The following is a 22,843-nucleotide window of genomic DNA, read 5'->3' as shown; positions in this document are numbered from 1 at the left end:
TTGCCACCATACGAAGATACTGTTGCTTCATAGCTCATCAAAAACTGCTTCGGGTCTGAGTGGCCGTCGAATATGGGAAGCTGAGGCGGCTTGTAGGACGGAGGCCAAGGTGTAGCCTGCAGCTCAGCGGACAGAGGAGAAGCATCATCAAAAACAAAATTCCCATGATGGAAATTGTCATACCAGTCATCTTCGTTGGGGAAACCCTCCTGATGAAGGTCTTGGTGCTGAGGCCTTCGGTGTTGCTCATCCTGAGTAAGATGACGAACTTCTTCAGAGGCTTCATCTATCTGCCTTTGCAGTTCAACTAGCCTGGCTATCTTTTCCTTCTTCCTCTGCACCTGTTGATGAAGCATCTCCATGTCTCTGATTTCTTGGTCTATCTCATCCTCTGGCGGTGTCGGACTGACAGCCTTCCTTTTCTGGCTTCGGGCCTCCCGAAGGGAGACAGTCTCCTGATTGTGGTCCAGCGGTTGCAGAGCTGCAGCCCCAGTTGCTAAAGCTTTCTTCGGCGCCATAGCGAAGGTTTATGATCGCCGAAGATGTTCAAAAACTCAAAGAGTGGAAGTGAGTTCACCGGAGGTGGGCGCCAATGTTGGGGACTTGTTCTCAAATGCTATGAGTTAAGAACAAGGCAACACAAAAAATGTTAATCGGTAAAATCCTTCGTCCTTCGAAGCATTATTTCCCTTAGGATATAATGATTTTCGGACGAAGGTTACGAAGGGCGTACCTTCATCAACACAGTATTTAATAACGAAGAATGAATCATAAGGAATATGAAGGATAACATAGACAATTATATATTATTATCAACTTATTTTTGCATTATTATTATGAAGAAACAGAAATGACATCGAATTACAAATGTACCTTCAGCTTGGAAGGAGATGAAAGTACAGGTGTGACGCAAAAGCAAATGCCAAATCAGCGTGAACAGTACGGGGGTACTGTTCACATATTAATAGGCACGGGACACAGCCCATACAAAATTACATTCATGCCCTTTACATTTGATAATAATTCTATAGTAATCCACCGAGGTCTGAATAGCCTTTTCATCTTTAAGTCGGTTTCATTTTCTGCTACCACGCCGAAGCTTTCCCGCTCACATCTTCGGCGTTGTATCAACCTTCGTATTATTTTGGGCTTCTCCTACTGTGATACCGACTCGAGTCCGAAGATACCTGTTCACACATTATACTCCAGAAATACTGTTAAATCCTGTTTTTGAGGACCTTCGTAAGCCGAAGGCCCCCAACAGGGGGAGATACAACTCTCAGCCAAGAAGACTATTTTGTTTATTCTATGGAGATCCAAGAGGTGGAAGGGGAGGAAGAACCTGCCAAGTCACAATTCAAAAGCAGAAGGAAATTGCCGAAGGTGAGGCACGACAAAATCAGCCGAAGCAAGTCCTCCATACTGCTTCATATTATTGTCCATACATCCCAATGTATGTCCACAACCAACAGCCAATCTAGCAGCCTTCAACCTCAATTGCTTCGGCAAGCCATTCTTCGGCCAGATGGGTCCTGCCTCAACCACCCACATCAGCACCAACTTCATCATACAACCAGCATCATCCAGGGAAATTTTAGGATCAACCACAACATGATACAAGGGAACAGTCCGAAGCTCGAACAGTCAACAGTACTGTTCTGGAATCCAAGCATATCTACTGAAGCGCCTGAGGGGTTGGATCAAGTATCTAAATCTATCTACAAAACTCTATTGTGATTTTAGTTTCCTTTCCTTTACATTTGCACGAAGATACTTTAAGAAGGTGTAACCTTCGACATCTTGTAATAAATCTGAGGTTACACCATCGATTGTAACAAAAGTGTCTAAGAAGCTCCAAAGTCATTCATACGGGGGTGCAAAGCTCAAAATACCACCTAGTAAAGGTGAAGAAGCTCCAAAGTCGTTCCTGTGGGGATGCAGAGCTCAAAATATCACATAGTAAAGGTGAAGAAGCTCCAAAGTCGTTCCTAAGAGGATGCAGAGCTCAAATAAACACCTAGTGAAGGTGTAAAAGACTCCAAAGTCATTCCCAAGGGAATGTAGAGACTTATTGTAATGTTTTTCCTCCATTTATTATCACCATCTTGCACCAAGCATTTTTGCATCACATCATCACATCATTATGCATCATACCACCATGCATCATATTATTTTGCATCAAGTGCATATGAAAAAGAAGGGGAATTGCTCCCTTCATGTGCAGATGAAAAAGAATTTTGAAGCAGCTTATTAAAGAACGAAAGAGATGAAACCTTTTTGGCTTCATACATGATTTTTGTGAAATTATATAATGGAAGCAGAAGGGCAAAGAAGGGGACAATGCTTCAGCTTCAACAACCGCGTTCTCAAGACATAACAAGACCTTCGGTTGAAGAAGTTTTTTTCTTTACAAAGCATGAAAAGAAGGGAAGGTGTTTTTTCGCCTTCTGCTCAAAACAGTACGTATACTTATTTCATGCTCTATAAATAAATATCGTACACACTCTAAGTATATAGAATACAAATCATATAATTGTTTTTATATAGAGCAAGCACATATTCAAATTTTTTACAAACTTCTCAAGATCAAAGTCAAGAACAAGTTTCTACAAATAATCTCAGTCCTCCTTCAGAACTTTGTCCGCAGCTTCATTTAGCATTGTTTCAACACCTTTGTCTATCGTTGCATGCACCACTTTGAATTCAGCAAGGATTTCTTTTAGCGCTGGATTATTTTTGGCATTATATGGCTCTGGTAGAGAAATCATTTTCTGTTATATGATATGAAGATAACTAATTACGAAGTCAAAATTCAACAGCAAGTAACGTGTACCTATGTGTCTTTCTAATTGTGCAACTTCTTTGGCTTTCCTGGCCTCTTTCGGAAGGAGATGAGTCTGAAAAAGTCAAAAGAGTAGTTTGATTATAAAAAAGTAAACTAAAACCTGAATAATAAGAACCTAGTATCTGAAATGACCTCTTCTTCACTTTGATAGCTTCGTCCACTATCTCTCTTCCACCATTGAGCTAGACTTTAGAATAGAACTTTCCTCCCAAGGAAATGGCTTCGGCAGAGTATTCTTTTACATCATCGGTTGAAACTACAAAGTATAGTTCAATTACAACCTTAGCATGATCACAACCAGCCTTTTCAAGCAAAGAAACTACTCCTCGAGATCCCACACCGGCGCAAAAATCTCCTCGGCCAGTCTGAACTTCATCAAAGGCCTCAATTTCTCCCTCTATCCATTTTATGGCCTCTTTGGCATCACCGCGGACAAAATTTTCATCACTTGAGAAATCTCCAATTTTAGTGAACATGCCCTTCAGTTTCTCACAGCAACAGGCGGCAACAGAATAACATTGTTCATTAGAATTTCGAAGTTCGTCGACATTCCTTTGAACTCTGTTGCACTCAGTTTTGGTAACCTCACGTTTTTCTTTTTCAACTTCAAAATTTTCGCACATTTCATCAAGCTTGTCTTCTAACTATAGCACTTCAGATTTGTGTAGCTCTACTTGAGCTGATAGTGTAGATTCTAGATCGGCAATACGCTTTGTATTAGCTTTCTTCTCTTCTTCTAGCTTTGAAATTCTTGAACTCCCTTTGGAAAATCTAGCCAATTCAGTTGGGCTCTCCTTCAGCTTATCGATTAAAGAAAGCAAAATTTATGTTTCTCAACAACCTGATGCCGTAGGTCTATAACTTCTGAGCGAAGATTGCTGAAGGCTATCCGAGTACTTTCGTCCTTAGTATCCTTCTATGCTTTTAAAGCCTTACTCAAAATAAGTCCCTGGCAGCAGCAAAGAAAAAAGAGTAAATACCATAGGGAAAAATATATCCAAGTAATCAGTAAAAATAAAAGAGAAAAGTATACACAAACCTTCAAATGATTATACGCTAGGCAACCTGCAAGATGATCCTTCGGCATAGCAGATAGCTCGAGCTTCGGATAACCCATATTATCCATCATTTCATGACATACATCAACCTCCTTATTGTCTGGGAGGTAGTACAAATAATCATCTTCGTCGTTGCCCCTATATACTAGAGAACCTCGAGGATATCTTAGGTCTCGAGCATAATGTTGAACTACGACAATTTGCTCTTTAGTCAACTTTTTCCCCGAAGCATGTCGAATAATGTACTCAAGATCTTCAAACGACATTGCTTTGGGTATTGGCAAAGCTTCTTTCTCCGGCAGGCTATCAGACTTAAGTCTTGTTGAAACGGATCCTGAAGGATCAGTCCTATCCGAGCCAGAAGTAATCACAGAAATCTTCGGCGCTGCAGGCGGCGCCATCTTTGTAGGCCTTATATCAACTTCTAGCACATTGGCCATTCTTTTTCCTTTCCTAGGAGTTCATGCTGGGATAGATACCATCTTCGGCTGCTGTTGCGCCTTCTTGCACCTTCGTTTCCATACCAGTTATGGGCCAGTGGCGGATCTACACCCCGGGCCACCCGGTCCGTGGCCCGGGGCTTGATCCATGTACCTCTATATAAGTCTCTATTTAATACGGTATAAAATAGTTAAGATAAAATGAAGAGAAGAAAATTTGGTAGATTTGGCCCGGGTCATAAAAAATTCTAGATCCGCCCCTGGTTATGGGAGATTCACCCACTATGTTTATCTCGGTTTCCTCCAGCTTTTGTTCAACAATTCTAAAACAACATTAGAACGTTAATAACCAAGCTCAAAAGTTAAAGAGAAATCAAAACTCATTACCTTCGGAGGCACAACAGTCACTTCATTTATCTCCGCAACTTTTGTCTTACTAGCTTCAGCAACTGGCAATGCAGGCAGTTCTGCCGCTCTCTACATATAGTACGCCTTAGGCCGGTGGGTCAGAATTTTGGCTCTCTTTTGCTTCGGCACAACGGACGAAGTCTTCAACGCACTCTTTCTTTTCACCACATTTTTCGGGCAGGGAAGCAGTAGTCAGGATAAATAAATCCAATGACATCAAATAATCAATTCAATCTTCTCTTTCCTTGGGCACCAAAAGCAGTGTCCATAGCTTCGTCTTCGGCCTTCGTATAAGCTCCTAACATCTCATCACAAGTTGCTTCAATGGCTTCAAGCCACTCGTCATCTGGTTCACCAAACTGATTTCTGTAATGATATGTATATTTCAAATACACTAAGCCACCCTTTCCGGCACTCCGGCTTAAGCTCGTGTTAACATCCTTCGACATCTCCCATTCATTGACGAGGGGACATACTTTGAAAGTTATGTGCTCTTGAACTAAATCTCTAGTGCAAATATAGCTACACACAGCGTTAAACGCTACCAGGTATGCTTGGGATTTTTCTGTGTTCACAATAGCTCGTCTCTTTATGCTGAAGCGAGATTGGATAGGCCAGTGGATCACATCTCTAATATCACCTCTCTTATCCAAGTTATTTTTCACATAAACCCACTTCTTCATCCATGAGCCCGGTCATTTTTGTCGGAATGTTGGGACATGGTGCATGGCATCTAAATGGTACATGAAGGTATAACAACCAAAGTTATTATGGTATCGCTCTTTCCCAATAGCTTTTGTTTGATACAGGAGGTCGTGAATATTGCAAAAGCAGTCTGCATCTGGTTCTAATCCTTGACTCCTCACTGCCCAAATAAACACCCCTACCTTAATTAAAGCATCGGGGGTAAGTTGATGAAGATATATTTCAAATCTTTTAAAGACCTCAACCAACATCTTATGCAGAGGAAAGTGTAATTCAAACTTCATAAAGTTTTGGAAAACCACCACTTTGTTTTTCTCAGGAAGTGGGATGGAGTTTTCCCCTCTAGCCCTCACTATAGATACATCATGAAAGTACCTACACTTCAGGCCCTCAATGTGCCCTTTCTTCACGGTAGACTTTCCGTAGTTAACGTGGCTTGGCCTACACGGCCGATCTTCGACATCATCAACACCGCTGTCAACATCAAAATCCTCGTTGGCCTTAGAATCTTTAGACAGCCCAGCTAGAAATTCATTGATTATTTTTTCAGCATTGGTCCTTTCCATAGCTTCATAAAACCCAGCCAATGTGGGGTCCTCACTCCTCTTACCTTCGGCCATCTCAGCCCAAACTAAAGAAACAACCGAAGATAGAAAGCAAATGCAATTTCAAGGGCTTAAAGTAGCAGGGTAGCTCAATAACATAATGGATATTTTACCATGGTCGTCATATTTGTGGTGGAACTGCCCGAATTATTTCAACTTAAGTGTCTAAGTCCCGCCTTAGAGGCTAGACCACACTTAAATGGGAATAACCCGTCAATCCCTTGGATTTAGTCCGACGAGGCCACTGACAGGATCAAGTACAACAGTCTCACTCGATGGTGAGTCACAGAGCAAATACAATAAAGCATAAAACCATACATTAAGGAGTATTAAATTTATTACATCATCATCGGAGTTTTTGCAAAAGTAGTCATCATTGTTCGTAGTGCAGCGGAATAAAACTAACGATAAATAAACAAAGAGATGGGGAAGCCTGTCCCATCACTCCTCCTGCTCCTCCTCAGCTGAGGCAGGATCCCACTCGACTGTCCAACCCGATGGCAAGATGGACGGCCAAGTCACTCTAGCAACCATGTCCTCCAGAGAACCTGTAAAAAATTATGCCACAAGCAAGGCTGAGTATACTAATACTCAACTAGACTTACCCGGTGTGAGGAGTCTACTCCTCTACCTCTAGACATGCAGCTGTTTGGCTGTGGGGTTTAGTTGCCAAAAGCACTAGCTGAGTTTATAAATCAAGTTTTAGCTTTGTCAAGTTTTAGTGTGACTCTCTTAAGACTAGATGTGTACTATCTACTCATTCATGGTATCAAGCAAATTTAGCAGTCAACATCTTTTGTCACATCATCACTTTTCCACTTGTTACTCAATGCAGTACAATGGATCAAACAGTCTCATTTGCTGCGAGAAGCAGATGATTCGAATCGAGTTTTTTTATCCTTGCAAGGTAAACCTAAACACACGACGTGGCGAGGCACTCCGTCCCCACACACATGAAACGTCCCTATCGATCCCCTGGCAATAGATCAGGGCTCACCGCCCTGGCGTACAATGCCTCACTGACCCCGACTGCCGTCGTGCAGTGACCGCACTTGTACCCACCATAACCGGAATGGGAGACCACGTCTCAGGTCGCGTGAGGGGTAAAGTCTGCGGGCAGGTTCACTCAGGTACTAGGCTTACCGATTTACCATAATTCTCGGCATGTGCTTAGTATGTTCAAACGCTTGACACAGGTATCCACACGTTAATCCTTATTCCAATTTTCATCTCGTAGACCATGCGTCCCCATGGACCCGTGTCCATAGACCATGTCCGACACAATGGTCTTTGGAATACCATGCAAACGCACTATCTGATCAACATAGATTTCTGCATATTTCTCTGTCTTGTGGGTGGTATGCACTAGCAAGAAATGAGCGGTCTTGGTCAATCTATCCACAATAACCCAAATAGAATAGTGGTGCCGGGAGGTATTGGGCAATCCCACGATGAAATCCATGCAAATGTCCTCCCATTTCCAAGATGGTATGGGAAGGGGTTGCAAAGGGCCTACTACCTTCAAATGACTAGCCTTGATTCTCTGGCAGGTGTCACATTCGGATATGTACTTGGCAATTTCCCTCTTCATTCTGGTCCACCAGTATAGGGATCTGAGATCATGATACATCTTATTGCTGCCCGGGTGCATGGAGAATTTTGAAAGGTGAGCCTCATCCAATATCTTCTTTCTGAGCTCAGGGTCCTTGGGAACAACCAATCGATCTCCAAACCATAGGATTCCTTTGCTGTCCTACCGGAAGCATTTGTATTTTTCTGCCTTCTGCTTGATCATTTCCTTAATGACATGAACACCCTTGTCTTCAATCTGTGCCCTGACTATTTGCTCTTGTAATGTGGGCTCCACCGAGATATAATTTAAAGCACCTGAAGAAACAACTTCCAGGTTCAGTTTGCACAACTCATCACACAGGGTGGTGACTCTTGCATCCATGCTCATACAATTGCACTGGGCTTTCCTGCTTAAGGCATCCGCCACAACATTGGCTTTGCCAGGATGGTAATGCACCTCCAAATCATAGTCCTTGATTAGCTCTAACCATCTTCTTTGCCTCATATTTAGATCTGTCTGAGTGAAAATGTATTTGAGACTCTTATGATCAGTGTAAATGTTAAAGTGAGCTCCCATCAAGTAATGTCTCCATATCTTGAGAGCATGAACCACAGCTGCTAACTCCAGATCATGGGTAGGGTAGTTCTGCTCATGGGGTCTAAGTGCTCGGGAGGCATAAGCAATTACTCTATTATATTGCATTAAGACACATCCCAATCCCGTACCAGAAGCATCGCAATACACTTCAAAGGGCTTGGTGTTGTCAGGTTGAGCTAGCACTGGGGCTGTTGTCAAGTGCTGTCTTAGCGTATGAAAGGCATCCTCACACTTCTGGCTCCAATTATACTTGACTCCCTTCTTCAACAGTTCAGTCATTGGCTTGGCAATTCTGGAGAAATCCGGAATGAATCGTCGATAATACCCTGCCAATCCCAGAAAACTCTGAATCTGTCTCACTGTGGTAGGAGGTTTCCAATCCATTACTTCTTGTACCTTCTCAGGAACAACTAATATCCCATCCTGAGAAATGGTGTGACCCAAGAATTTAATTTCCTTCAGCCAGAATTCACATTTAGACAATTTGGCATACAACTGGTGGTCACACAGTCTCTGAAGTACGGTATGCAAATGTTTAGTGTGCTCAGCTTCATTCTTGGAATAAACCAGGATATCATCAATGAAAACGACCACAAATTTGTCCAGCGCTGGCATGAATACTGAGTTCATCAGATACATGAAATAAGTCGGGCCATTGGTCAGCCCAAAAGATGTAACACCTCAGGTGTCACCATGGCCAGGGCACATCTATGTACTAATGACTATGATCACATGTGGAAGAAACTTAAGGAGAAAAGTGTAAGAGCCTTGGAGGCTAGGTTTTAACCAAGATATGTGAATGACCAAAAGCATTACCCTAGTTGTGTGCAATTATCACTTTGGACAAGGGGGGAGTAAACCCTAGACCTCTCTTGAACCCTATCTCCTAAGCACCTTGGTTAAAGGGGAGAGTTTAAGCAAAGGTGCAAGTCATGACCAAACCTTTGGCACAAAGTTAAGTAACTTATTAACCTACAATTATAGAGAGGAAACATTGCTAAAAGACCCCTTAAGACACCCCAAATCCATTCCTTAAGTATAGAAAGAGCTAGAGCTCTCTAATTCTCTCTAAGTCAAAATCTATACCTAATCTAAAGATCCACCGTGTTCACCTTGAAGATGGCACCAAAACCACCTAAGTTCTATACCAAAAATGTGGCATACCACCTAGGGCACCCCTTGGAAAAAGTTGAGACCGAGACCTTGACGTTTGACATGGCTTGGCATCACTTTTGTCGCGCAACGGGCAGGGGGACAAGCCAGATTTGGCGTCCGCATATCTTCTGACCTAGGGCTTATCTTCCCTTGGAACTCACATATGAGATATAGCCATAGGTGCCAGGAAGAGGTCTGCGCCGGATTTTTGCCAAGATTCTCACGTTTGCAATCTCAGCAGGCGTTTGAACACGGGCAGATGAACACTTCCACGTGTTCGACGCGTTCTGCGCGCGCCAGGGCACGCCCGCGCCCGACCTCGCGTGCCCCGCGTCGCACCAAAGACCAGCCGACGACATGGCCTGCACCCGCGCCTATATAACGCCCAGTGACCTTAACCGTACCCTTTCGCGCACGCTCAACCTCACCGGAGCTCAAACACACCGGTGTTTGCCCGTGCACGGCGTGTCCGCGGCCACCCGAGCCCCTGCCACCGTAGATCGGCTAACCAAGCCCTTCCCAACCCCGTCCGACCCTCGGAGAGGACTAAGCACACCTCGGTGAAGCTCCCCGAGCGAGGAATCGAAGTCTGCTTCGCCGGAGAGGCTAGCCCAAGGTCGCCGGACTCCCTCCGACCGCCGGCGAGCGTAGACCGGGTAAGCCACTGTGCCATTTTTCGATTCAATGCACAGATAGCCTCTACATCACCCCGTGAAGCTCACTGGACCATTGGATTAAACTAGATCGTCGTAATTTGGCCGGCACACCCGCCGCCGACGAGGACACCCGCCTGCGCACGTGGACCGAGCGATTCCGGCCATCCCCGCCGTCGAGCCGTACATCGTTGTGACCGCCAGAGCATCCCCGAGCCAACCCCGCCCCTCGTCGGACCTCTCTCGCCGCCGGTAAGCCGCGCCGCCCTTTTCTTTCCCGCGGGTACTGTTTACATTAGGGGAAGGACCTCGAGGAAGAAGAAGGAAAGGTCAGGGGGATTTTTGAACTGTCAATGACTCAGGGGAATAGTGGCGCAGGGGTAGATTTGAGTGGGTTGATTTGGATTAAACCCAGGGTCCTCGGCGCAAAGTAGTTTTCCAGGAAACCTTTATTAAATCTGATTTAAATTTTGAACAGAACTTGAATAATTCATAACTTCTGTTTTATTCATCCAAATTTAGTCAAACCAATTTTGTCAGACTTTAAATAATGTAAACTGCTTAGGAAAAATATAAAACCCTTAAGTACTACAGAAAACTTTAGGGTTCTGATTTAATTATTGTTTTGACAAAAAGCTAGCTAATAGAAATAAAAATAGTTGCACTATTTGACTAAGGTTAAGAAAATTTGGAGAAGTCAATGTCCACCTACTGACCTGTTTAAAAATGCTAAACCTCTCTGTGCACCCCATTAAGTTAGCTTTTGCCATTTATTTTACAATATGCTTAAGATTAAGAAAAATAGGAAAGGTGATTAAAATGATGAACCAGAGGGCACTCTTATTTTTGTTAGAATACTTATTCAATGAAGTTCACTAGAAAAATCTATTATACCCTGGTTTAGTATAAAATAAGTAGGATACCTTTTATTTTAAGAAAACAAGGAAAACTTAGAAAAACCCTACAAAAATAATCCCAAGGTGAAAACACCCCAACCCTTGGGATAGTTAATATTTTGTTATTAAGAACTTAGGAAAAATATGAAATCTGTTGTTTGACATTTTTCAAATAACAATGTAGTAGAAAGTGCCTTTTTGGCATTAAACTTTAGAAAATCATAACTAAATAACCATCCCTTAGCTTTCTGTGATCTTTGGCACAAAAGCCTATTATTACTGTTAGATGCCAACAAAAATAACCTTTAGGACAGAACCCACCCCTAATCAAGAGTTGTAGTGCAAAGTGGCCCATTTACACAACTTTTGTTATTTTTGTCTAAAGCATAGCCTTTTTATTTTTGAACCTCAACTTCCTAGATTGGGCTATATTAACCAATGGCAACCCACTGTAATTTTTACAAAATTTTTGGAAAAAGTTAAACCAATGTTGTAGTTCAAACCTCCACTAGAATTCATAAATAGGAAATAAAGAAAGGAAAAATGAATAATGTAAATTAGTGTCATCCTAAAACCCTTTGTAAATTGTTCACTGAAATATATAAAGGAAATACCAATCCATTATGCCTATCTCTAACAAAACCTAAACCTAGAGTGATAAGCATAAACCACTAAAAGCCACGTATGACCAAGAAACCCTAAGTTACTCATTAACTTGGTTTTTCTTCCTTTAGCATAATGTTATTAAATCCTGCATAATCATGACATACATATTCCTTGCATTTCGATAGGCTGTAACCTCGCTGACGGAGAGTACGTCCTCGTGCCGGAGCAAGGAGCTGCTAAGGAGGTAGCCCCGGATCCAGCACCCGAGCCTGCACCAGAGGATCTGCCTGCCACAGCCTTAGAAGGCAAGCCCCGGTTTATGCATAACCTGTTATTTATGCTATTTTAATATACTTAATGATTGTAGGATTGATTGTGCACTTAAGTGTAGGAGTTGTTTGAAACCCTAGTTGCATGATCTCAGGAATCCCATTGAGATGAATACTAGTATGCTAGGTCGAGTAGTTGCTTTATTAATTAGGATCTCGGTAGAAGTCGAGTGATTTTTCTAGCACTCGTGCGAGGTCAAGAAATTGGTTGTATCCACTTTCTTATCATAATGATGCTGGTTTGTGGACAATAATCCATGGGGGTTGGTTGTCCATGGAATAAAAATTGGAATAAGGATTAAGGTGTGGTACCGTGTGTCAAGCATTTGAACGTACTAAACACATACCGAGAAATATGGTAAATCGGTAAGCCTAGTACCTGAGTGAACCTGCCCGCAGATTGCCCTCCTCACGCGACCTGAGATGTGGTCTCCCATTCCGGTTATGGTGGGTACAAGTGCGGTCACTGCACGACGGCAGTCGGGGTGAGTGAGGCATTGTACGCCAAGGCGGTGAGCCCCTTTCTGTTGCCAGGGAATCAATGAGGACGGTTGATGTGTGTGGGGACGGAGTGCCCCTACATGTCGTGTGTTTAGGTTTACCTTGCAAGAATAAAAACTCGATTCGAATCGTCTGCTTCTCGCAGCTAATGAGACTGCTTGATCCATGCTGCTACATTGAGTAACAAGTGGAAATATGATGAGTTGATACAAGATGTTGATTGCTAAAAATGTTTGCTACTATGTATGAGTAGATAGTACATATTTAGCCTTAAGAGAGTCACACTTAAAATTGACAAAGTTAAAACTTAATTTAGAACTCAGCTAGTGCTTTTGGCAACCAAACCCCACACCCAAACAGCTGCATGTCTAGAGGTAGAGGAGTAGACTCCTCACACCGGGTAAGTCTAGCTGAGTATTAGTATACTCAGTCTTGCTTGTGGCATAATTTTACAGGTTCTCTGGAGGACATGGTTGCTGGAGTGACTTGTCCGTCCATCTTGCCACCGGGTTGGACTGTCGAGTGGGACCCTACCTCGTCTGAGGAGGAGCATGAGGAGTGATGGGACAGGCTTCCCCATCTCTCTGTTTATTTACCATTAGTTTTTATTCCGCTGCACTTCGAACAATGATGACTACTTTTGCAAAACTCCGATGGTGATGTAATAATTTAATACTCTTACATGCATGGTTTTGTGCTTTATTGTATTTGCTCTGTGACTCACCATCGAGTGAGATTGTGGTACTTGATCCTGTGAGTGGCCGTGTCGGACTAGATCCGAGGGATTGACGGGTTATTCCCATTTAAGTGTGGTCTAGCCTCTAAGGCGGGGCTTAGGCACTTAAGTTGGAATAATTCGGACAGTTCCGCCACAACTGGTATCGGAGCTTGTACCACCACAGAGGAATCAATAAAATATAAATACCATCCTTTTCCGAAGTAAAACTTGATAGAAACAAATGATGGATAGATCGTAGGACGATCAGGATAGACCTAGGACGTGAAGCCTTAGGATGATAGAGGGGTAGTTAGGTGGCTAAGTGATTAGGCCCTACAGGCTACTATGAGGGATGGGAGTCCTTCCCTATTCCCTTTACATTGTTGTGAGGTCGTTCAGGACGAGCATGCATGCATTCTTAAATTAAACAAATGGAAAATTTAGTAAGGACTTAAATTCCAAATGATGACCAACTAAGTCCCCCAGTACCATTTTTTTATTAGAGAGAAGCTGAGTCTTATTTTCTTGTTCTTTTTATAATTCTTTTCTTTTACTTACGCTTAACCATACACAGATGACTTCCCACGGATCCTCAGACGACGGGAATGCACTGTCCCACACTGACGGGCTTGCACGAGAGGGTTTTCCCCGCATTTTGTGGGAGGTACTTCAGGGGGCCGGATACACACCTCCTCAGTACGCGGTGCAGTAGTTCGAGAAGCACCGAGTGCCCCGCTGTAGGGTGAGGATGACCCTGGAGCCTCATCCCCTACAGCCAGGCTGGCGTTCACTGGACTCTGAGTCCTTTGGATACCGGGCTGAGTACACGATCGAGGCGATTGCTCTGCACGGGTTGACCACATTCTGTGGATTCCACCCCTTGGAGTTGTCTACCCACCCCATTGGCTTGTTCCCCGCGGAAAGGGAAGACGACCCAATGTGGAAGGATTGGGTGGAGCATGCCAAGGATATCTGGGCTATCTACCCAGGTCAGACTACTCACTTGACATTACGGTGCATGAATGCCCTGTACCGTTTGCAAGTGATGCGTTGTGAGGCAATGTCTCATCTGATGGCACTATTGGAGGCAACAAAGATCACCTTGGACAACAGAGAAGAGCTTGTGGTTGATTTGTCCACTGAGATGGTGGAAAAGGACTTGCAGGTGGAGCAGCTATCCAATGAGATCCAAGAGCTGGAGGAATTAGTGGGTACCAGGGAGAACACCATCGAGGTTCTCGACGATCAGCTCATTAACACCCAACAACAGCTTGCCGAGGCTAATGAGCACCTGGATATGCATCACTAGGAGATCCAGGACATGGAGGCCAACGAGGATGTCGACATCGAGGGAGGAGAGGAGCCTGCCTCCAGCTTGGACACTGCTGGCTCAAGGAGACCACCTTCCCCCGAGTCGAGTGTTGCCTCGTTCGCTCACTAGGTATTAGGAGTAGGGTTAGAAGTAAGTGATGGTAGGACTCCTCCCAGCTAGCTTAGCTTTTGCACCCTTGGGGTACTAGGCTAGTTAGAGTTGAGTCTTTTGGACCGTTGATGTAATCATGTTAAACTCTTTTGGAAGCATGGTCGATGGATGATGTTAGTTTTAAATTTGGAAGAGAAAGTTTACGACTTTTGAGATCTTTTATGTTTATGTCGGAATCTATCAATTCACCTTTTTAACTCTTTCGCCGAGATTAAACCTTAAACTTGAAGATGTGTTATTGAGAGTGTATGTGATTTTTCAGATGGCTGGGAGAGCGCGTCGTGGCCAGAATGAGCGCGTTCCTCCACCGCCGCCACTGCCTCCCACTCTGCAGGAGCTAATGGCTCAGCAGAATGAAATCTTGAGGCAGCTAGCTCAGCGTCAGCCACCACCTCAGCACTATGGTGGTGGAGATCATCAGCGTCACCCCGCGGCAGCTACCTACCAGGAGTTCCTCAGTACCCAGCCTCCCTTGTTCACCAGGGCAGAGGACCCACTTGATGCAGATGTGTGGTTGAGAGTAGTGGAATCCAAATTCTCGCTACTCCATGGAGTTTGCTCAGAGGTCACAAAAGTCAGGTTCGCCACCCAGCAGATTCGCGGACCCGCAAGGACTTGGTGGGACCAATTTCTTGCCATGCAGCCAGATGATCGAGAGGTAGAATGGAGAGAGTTCAAGGCAGCTTTCAGGGGACACCACATACCAGTCGGGATTATGGACCGAAAGCTCAACGAGTTTCTGGCACTCACTCAGGGCAACAGGACAGTGTTGCAGTATGCTCAGGCTTTTAATGACCTGTGCCAGTATGCTAGGTACCATGCAGATACGGACGAGAAGAAGGGAGACAGGTTCAGGAGGGGGCTCAGCACTAAGCTCCGTGACCGTCTCAACACCGTCAGGGCCAACAACTACAATGAGTTGGTCAACATGGCCATCTCCCAGGTGGACTGTATCACAGCTCGTCAGGCAGAAAAGAAGAGGAAGACCCCTGTGGCAGGACCCTCAGCTCAGCCACAGCGCTTCAGAATTGTGTCTGACACTCAGAGCAGGGGACCTCAGCAGCAGCAAGGGCGATGGGTGATCCGACCACAGCAGCAACAACAGCAGGCACCCAACCGCACCCAGTTTCCAGCTCAGAGGAACAATCAGCAGCAGCAGTATCGCCAGGCAAATGACAACAGGTGTTTCACATGCGGCAACACCGGACATTATGCCAAGAATTGCCCCAGGAACCAACAGAGGCAGGGGCAGAATGTGAATCAGAATCAAGGCAAGAGATAGAAGGTGCAAGTGAGGCAGGGCAGGCTGAACTTCACCACCATGGCTGATATTCCAGAGGGGGCACCCATCATGACTGGTATCTTTACAGTTTTGAATTATCATGCTATTATTCTTTTTGATTCTAGTGCATCGCATAGTTTTATCAGTGCCAAATTTAGTGCCAAGTGCCAGTTGCCCTTTCACCACACCGATGGGGGCATTACAATTTCAACACCAGGAGGCAGGGTTGCCACCTATCAAATCAACAGGCAAGTGCCTATAAAATTTGGTAGTCTTGTGATTAGAACCACCCTTCTCATCTTAGGATTGGATAGCGTGGATATTATATTGGGAGCTGACTCGTTGACCAGGCATCAGGCAGTATTGGATATTGCAGCCAGGGCCATTGAAATTCATTCCCCAGCTTATGGCGAGACTGTTTTATATTTGCCCGACCAGGGATGCACCCGTTCTTGTGCCTTCGTTATGATAGAATCCCCAGTGGAAAAGATCCCAATGGTCTGTGACTACCCGGATGTTTTTCCGGATGAATTGCCAGGGATGCCACCTGACCGAGACATCGAGTTCGCCATCGAATTGCAACCCGGGACTGCTCCTATCTCCAAGAGACCTTATAGGATGCCTCCCGCAGAATTGGCAGAACTGAAAAAGCAATTGCAAGAGTTGTTGGACAAGGGGTTTATTCGCCCAAGTACTTCGCCTTGGGGATGTCCTACTTTATTCGTAAAGAAAAAGGATGAAAGTTTGAGAATGTGTGTTGATTACCGCCCTCTCAATGCGGTGACCATCAAGAACAAATACTCACTGCCCCGATTAATGTATTGTTCGATCAGTTGGTGGGAGCCAAGGTCTTCTCCAAAATAGACCTTCGCTCGGGTTACCATCAGATCAAGATCTGTGCCAGTGATATTCCCAAGACGGCTTTCTCTACCAGATATGGGCTCTATGAATTTTTGGTGATGTCTTTTGGGCTGACCAATGCCCCGGCTTATTTTATGTACCTGATGAACTCAGTATTCATGCCAGAGTTGGACAAATTCGCGGTCGTTTTCATTGATGATATTCTGGTCTATTCCAAGAATGAAGCCGAGCACACCAAACATTTGCATATTGTACTTCAGAGGCTGCGTGACCATCAGTTGTATGCTAAATTGTCTAAATGTGAGTTCTGGCTGAAGGAGATTAAATTCTTGGGTCATACAATTTCTCAGGATGGGATATCAGTTGATCCTGAAAAGGTACAAGAGGTAATGGATTGGAAACCCCCGACTACAGTGAGGCAGATTCGGAGTTTTCTGGGATTGGCAGGGTATTGTCGACGATTTATTCCGGATTTCTCCAGGATTGCCAAGCCAATGACTGAACTATTGAAGAAGGGAGTCAAGTATGATTGGAGCCAAAAGTGCGAAGATGCTTTTCATACACTAAGGCAGCATTTGACCACAGCCCCAGTGCTGGCTCAACCTGACAACACCAAGCCCTTTGAAGTTTATTGTGATGCTTCTGGTACTGGTTTGGGATGTGTCTTAATGCAAGATAACAGAGTAATTGCTTATGCCTCCCGAGCACTCAGACCCCATGAGCAGAACTACCCTACACATGATCTAGAGTTAGCAGCTGTGGTTCATGCTCTCAAAATATGGAGACACTACTTGATGGGAGCTCACTGTAACATTTACACGGATCACAAGAGCCTCAAATACATTTTTCACTCAGGCAGATTTGAACATGAGGCAGAGGAGATGGTTGGAATTAATCAAGGACTATGATTTGGAAGTACATTACCACCCGGGCAAAGCCAATGTTGTGGCAGATGCCTTGAGCAGAAAGGCCCACTGCAATTGTATGAGCATGGATGCAAGAGTTACCACCCTGTGTGATGAGTTGTGCAAGCTGAACCTGGAAGTTGTTTCTTCAGGTGCCTTAAGTTATATCTCGGTAGAGCACACATTGCAAGAGCAAATAGTCAGGGCACAGATTGAGGATAAGGGTGTTCAGGTTATCAAAGACATGATCAAGCAGAAGGCAGAAAAATACAAGTGTTTCCGTCAGGACAGCAAGGGAATTTTATGGTTTGGAGATCGATTGGTTGTTCCCAAGGACCCTGAACTCAGAAAGAGGATATTGGATGAAGCTCACCTTTCCAAATTCTCAATGCACCCTGGTAGCAACAAGATGTATCATGATACCAGATCCTTATACTGGTGGACCAGGATGAAGAGGGAAATTGCCAAGTACATATCCGAGTGTGACACCTGCCAAAGGATTAAAGCCAGTCATTTGAAGGCAGCAGGCCCCTTGCAACCCCTTCCCATCCCATCTTGGAAATGGGAGGACATTTGCATGGACTTTATCGTGGGATTGCCCAATACCTCCAGGCACCATGATTCCATTTGGGTTATTGTGGACAGGTTGACCAAGACCGCTCATTTCTTGCCAGTACACACCACCCACAGGACAGAGAAGTATGCAGATATCTACATTGACCAGATAGTTCGTTTGCATGGAATACCAAGGACTATAGTCTCAAACAGAGGAGCACCATTTGTGGCACGATTTTGGGAACAATTGCAGGAATCACTTGGGACCCATGTCATACGAAGCTCAGCATACCATCCCCAAATAGATGGCCAGACAGAAAGGGTAAACCAGATTTTGGAAGACATGTTGAGGGCATGTGTACTGCACTACGGAAAAGATTGGGACAAGTGTCTTTCTTTGGCAGAGTTTTCTTATAATAACAGCTACCAGTCCAGTCTAAAGATGGCGCCTTTTGAAGCTTTATATGGGAGAAGATGTAGAACCCCGCTGAATTGGTCTCAAGCAGGAGAGAGGGAAATATTTGGGCCAGATTTGGTTCTTGAAGCAGAGGCAAAGGTCAGAGTCATCAAGAAGAACTTAGAAGCTGCTCAGGCCAGGCAAAAGAGCTATCATGACAAGAGGTGGAAGCCTCTGCAGTTTGAAGTGGGGGACCATGTTTATCTTAAGGTGTCACCCACCAAGGGTGTCCAAAGATTCGGGATCAAGGGCAAGTTAGCTCCTCGTTACATTGGACCCTACGAGATCAAGGAAGCTTGTGGACCCGTAGCCTATCAATTGAAGTTGCCACCCAGCATGTCAGCTGTTCATGATGTGTTCCATGTATCTCAGCTGCGGAAATGTGTTCGCCTACCCACTGAAGTGCTACCTGAACCGGACATTGAGATAGAACCAGATTTGTCCTATCAAGAGTAACCCATCAAGGTATTGGATCAGAAGGAGAGATCAACACGGGCAAGGTCAATCCGAATGTATAAGGTTCAGTGGAGTCACCATTCAGCAGAAGAGAATGACATTCGAAGAGTAGTTAACAAGAGAAACTTGAGTAAAAGAAAGAGTAGCACACCAACGCGCATTCATGGCACCCCTCTAGAGGACTGTGCCTAAAATCTCGAGACGAGATTCCTTTAAGGGGGGAGGGCTGTAACACCTCAGGTGTTACCATGGCCACGGCACATCTATGTACTAATGACTATGATCACATGTGGAAGAAACTTAAGGAGCAAAGTGTAAGAGCCTTGGAGGCTAGGTTTTAACCAAGAGATGTGAATGACCAAAAGCATTACCCTAGTTGTGTGCAATTATCACTTTGGACAAGGGGGAAGTAAACCCTAGACCTCTCTTGAACCCTATCTCCTAACCACCTTGGTTAAAGGGGAGAGTTTAAGCAAAGGTGCAAGTCATGACCAAACCTTTGGCACAAAGTTAAGTAACTTATTAACCTACAATTATAGAGAGGAAACATTGCTAAAAGACCCCTTAAGACACCCCAAATCCATTCCTTAAGTATAGAAAGAGCTAGAGCTCTCTAATTCTCTCTAAGTCAAAATCTATACCTAATCTAAAGATCCACCGTGTTCACCTTGAAGATGGCACCAAAACCACCTAAGTTCTATACCAAAAATGTGGCATACCACCTAGGGCACCCCCTGGAAAAAGTTGAGACCAAGACCTTGACGTTTGACATGGCTTGGCATCACTTTTGTCGCGCAGCGGGCAGGGGGACAAGCCAGATTTGGCGTTCGCATATCTTCTGACCTAGGGCTTATCTTCCCTTGGAACTCACATATGAGAGATAGCCATAGGTGCCAGGAAGAGGTCTGCGCCGGATTTTTGCCAAGATTCTGACGTTTGCAATCTCAACAGGCGTTTGAACACGGGCAGATGAACACTTCCACGTGTTCGACGCGTTCTACGCGCGCCAGGGCACGCCCGCGCCCGACCTCGCGTGCCCCGCGTCGCGCCAAAGGCCAGCCGACGCCATGGCCCGCACCCGCGCCTATATAACGCCCAGTGACCATAACTGTACCCTTCCGCGCACGCTCAACCTCACCGGAGCTCAAACTCACCGGCGTTTGCCCGTGCACGGCGTGTCCGCGGCCACCCGAGCCCCTGCCACCGTAGACCGGCTAACCAAGCCCTTCCCAACCCCGTCCGACCCTCGGAGAGGACTAACCACACCTCGGTGAAGCTCCCCGAGCGAGGAATCGAAGTCTGCTTCGCCGGAGAGGCTAGCCCACGGTCGCCGGACTCCCTCCGACCGCCGGCGAGCGTAGACTCGGTAAGCCACTGCGCCATTTTTCGATTCAATGCACAGATAGCCTCTACATCACCCCGTGAAGCTCACCGGACCATTGGATTGAACTAGATCACCGTAATTTGGCCGACACACCCGCCGCCGACGAGGACACCCGCCTGCGCACGTGGACCGAGCGATTCCGGCCATCCCCGCCGTCGAGCCGTACATCGTTGTGACCGCCAGAGCCTCCCCGAGCCAACCCCGCCCCTCGCCGGACCTCTCTCGCCGCCGGTAAGCCGCGCCGCCCTTTTCTTTCCCGCAGGTACTGTTTACATTAGGGGAAGGACCTCGGGGAAGAAGAAGGAAAGGTCAGGGGGATTTTTGAACTGTTAGTGACTCAGGGGAATAGTGGCGCAGGGGTAGATTTGAGTGGGTTGATTTGGATTAAACCCAGGGTCCTCGACGCAAAGTAGTTTTCCAGGAAAACTTTATTAAATCTGATTTAAATTTTGAATAGAACTTGAATAGTTCATAACTTCTGTTTTATTCATCCAAATTTAGTCAAACTAATTTTGTCAGACTTTAAATAATGTAAACTGCTTAGGAAAAATATAAAACCCTTAAGGACTACAGAAAACTTTAGGGTTCTGATTTAATTATTGTTTTGACCCAAAGCTAACTAATAGAAATAAAAATAGTTGCACTATTTGACTAAGGTTAAGAAAATTTGGAGAAGTCGATGACCACCTACTGACCTGTTTAAAAATGCTAAACCTCTCTGTCCACCCCATTAAGTTAGCTTTTGCCATTTATTTTACAATATGCTTAAGATTAAGAAAAATAGGAAAGGTGATTAAAATGATGAACCAGAGGGCACTCCTATTTTTGTTAGAATACTTATTCAATGAAGTTCACTAGAAAAATCTATTATACCCTGGTTTAGTATAAAATAAGTAGGATACCTTTTATTTTAAGAAAACAAGAAAAACTTAGAAAACCCTACAAAAATAATCCCAAGGTGAAAACACCCCAACCCTTGGGATAGTTAATGTTTTGTTATTAAGAACTTAGGAAAAATATGAAATCTGCTGTTTGACATTTTTCAAATAACAATGTAGTAGAAAGTGCCTTTTTGGCATAAAACTTTAGAAAATCATAACTAAATAACCATCCCTTAGCTTTCTGTGATCTTTGGCACAAAAGCCTATTATTACTGTTAGATGCCAACAAAAATAACCCTTAGGACAGAACCCACCCCTAATCAAGAGTTGTAGTGCAAAGTGGCCCATTTACACAACTTTTGTTATTTTTGTCTAAAGCATAGCCTTTTTAGTTTTGAACCTCAACTTCCTAGATTGGGCTATATTAACCAATGGCAACCCACTGTAATTTTTACAAAATTTTTGGAAAAAGTTAAACCAATGTTGTAGTTCAAACCTCCACTAGAATTCATAAATAGGAAATAAAGAAAGGAAAAATGAATAATGGAGATTAGTGTCATCCTAAAACCCTTTGTAAATTGTTCACTGAAATATATAAAGGAAATACCAATCCATTATGCCTATCTCTAACAAAACCTAAACCTAGAGTGATAAGCATAAACCACTAAAAGCCACGTATGACCAAGAAACCCTAAGTTACTCATTAACTTGGTTTTTCTTCCTTTAGCATAATGTTATTAAATCCTGCATAATCATGACATACATATTCCTTGCATTTCGATAGACTGTAACCTCGCTGACGGAGAGTACGTCCTCGTGCCGGAGCAAGGAGCTGCTCAGGAGGTAGCCCCGGATCCAGCACCCGAGCCTGCACCAGAGGATCTGCCTGCCACAGCCTTGGAAGGCAAGCCCAGGTTGATGCATAACCTGTTATTTATGCTATTTTAATATACTTAATGATTGTAGGATTGATTGTGCACTTAAGTGTAGGAGTTGTTTGAAACCCTAGTTGCATGATCTCAGGAATCCCATTGAGATGAATACTAGTATGCTAGGTCGAGTAGTTGCTTTATTAATTAGGATCTCGGTAGAAGTCGAGTGATTTTTCTAGCACTCGCGCGAGGTCAAGAAATTGGTTGTATCCACTTTCTTATCATAATGATGCTGGTTTGTGGACAACAATCCATGGGGGTTGGTTGTCCACGGAATAAAAATTGGAATAAGGATTAAGGTGTGGTACCGTGTGTCAAGCGTTTGAACGTACTAAACACATACCGAGAAATATGGTAAATCGGTAAGCCTAGTACCTGAGTGAACCTGCCCGCAGATTGCCCTCCTCACGCGACCTGAGACGTGGTCTCCCATTCCGGTTATGGTGGGTACAAGTGCGGTCACTGCACGACGGCAGTCGGGGTCAGTGAGGCATTGTACGCCAAGGCGGTGAGCTCCTTTCTGTTGCCAGGGAATCAATGGGGACGGTTGATGTGTGT

This window comes from Zea mays, chromosome 7, assembly GCF_902167145.1.
Source record: "Zea mays cultivar B73 chromosome 7, Zm-B73-REFERENCE-NAM-5.0, whole genome shotgun sequence".
NCBI lineage: Eukaryota > Viridiplantae > Streptophyta > Magnoliopsida > Poales > Poaceae > Zea > Zea mays.
The sequence above is the reverse complement of the archived record's forward strand: the minus strand, read 5'-3'. Positions refer to the sequence as shown.